We start from the raw sequence: 1952 nt of genomic DNA, 5'->3' as shown, positions 1-1952 counted from the left end.
TTCCATTTAAAAAAATTAATGTGACCTTGACCTGACCTTCGCTACGCAACCCAAGGTCAAACTGATGTGATCAGTAAATACATCTTTTTAAACGCCACAACTTTTGTCTGAAACATTTTTTTGTAAAACTTATATTTTTCCTGATATTCGGGCGTCCCGGTACTTTCCGAACACCCTGTATATTAAGAATATTCCGTAATATATACTAAGGATATCTACAGAATGTTATTATTATATTTTTGTGATATACAACATTTTTGTGATTGAACAACAAAAACTTAAAAGACATATTAATGTGTATCTTCAATTTCTTTATGGCTCTGTCTCTCTATGCGCTCTTTGGTATGAGCTAACTATATTTTGATAGGGCCTGTAATGCCTTTGTTAGTTGCATCAGTGTATAACTTTCGCATCATTTGGAAAAAAAAATTTTTTTCATTATATCTTCATTATTTCTTAACAAAGTAATATACAAATATCTATGTAATTTTTATAAATCGATTCCGATAATTCAAATCGGTAAATAGCTAATTTAATATACTATTTTCTAATTGATGGTCTAGCGGAAAGATCCTAAGCACCAGCCGATGTAAAAATATATATGCTATCGCACCGATGCTTACAGTTTTTCTACTAAATAGTCACTGCAAATGGTAATTAAACATGGTCAAACGCATTCCTCCTCGCATAATTTCCTTAATATAATTTCTGCAAGTCTGAATAGTATAAAAAAATAACTCATACAAGTATCTTATCTGTACTCCAAATTACATAAAGATCATAATATTATGCAAGACATTAATAGCCTATACATATATTTGTTAAATATATTTCATAATTTATTATATACACATGCAAAATTATTCTGCTTAAAATTTGGACTTACAGTTATTCTTCATTATGGCAGATGCATAGTAAATATAAAGATTTACTACCAAAATAGTTTAACTCTTGGGCTCTGTCTTCATTTAAGCCCATCAGATTGATTGGCATACTGGTTTCATTTTTATTTCAATAAAGAATAAGAAGTCATGTATGCCGATCAGCTTGACCGGTTTTAGTAAAGATAGAACCTTATATACACAATTATACAAATTATATTAAACAGATAATAATACAGTTAAATTAGAACGGCTTGAATATTTTTAATATTAAACGCTTTATATTTGCTACATAAATTTCGTAAGCAAGAATAACCTCAAATTTATACGTTATATATGTTATCATAAATTGTCAAATATATCTTATAATTATATAACTTATTTTAAGTTTCTCTCTACAATTATCTGCGATTTCTTTTGAGGCTATTTCAAACAATATTCAATAAAAAGCTGGATTACTTTAGATGAAAATCACGCTCGTTTTCTTGCATCTTGCGTCGTCCATGAAACAAACAGAAAGAGATCGGGATCGGAACCGATGATGTTACATATGTATGTAGCCATATGATGGCGTTAAGGCTCGTTTATTATGGCCGTAATCCATTAACTTATGCCGGAACTGTAAAATATTTAATAAAGGTTTTTGTTTCAGTTTTTGTTTTCTGGACAATGAAAGTACCGGTACAATTTAAATTATAGTTCTTTACGGTTCTTCCGGTTTTATAGGCTTTATAAAGTTTCGGTACGGTTTACGATTCCGATAAAAAATATCGATTTCCATTTGGTTTTTGGTTCCGAAGGATATTATAGAGAAATATTCTCAGTATATTACATATAATTGCAGTACATTGAGTATAAGAATGAAAGTATATTTCTATATTCTAAATATATCCTGAAAATATATAAAAATAATATACTATAAAGATATTATACAAATATTCTCAATATATTATGTACGATTATAGTATGTGAATGGAATATTCGAATGATATCATGTTCCGTTAGAGTGTATATATATATATATATATATATATATATATATATATATATATATATATATATATATATATA

Source organism: Odontomachus brunneus, unplaced genomic scaffold (genome assembly GCF_010583005.1).
Source record: "Odontomachus brunneus isolate Ranch 3 - 2012 unplaced genomic scaffold, Obru_v1 Obru_scaffold_117, whole genome shotgun sequence".
Classification (NCBI taxonomy): Eukaryota; Metazoa; Arthropoda; class Insecta; order Hymenoptera; family Formicidae; genus Odontomachus; species Odontomachus brunneus.
The sequence above is the reverse complement of the archived record's forward strand: the minus strand, read 5'-3'. Positions refer to the sequence as shown.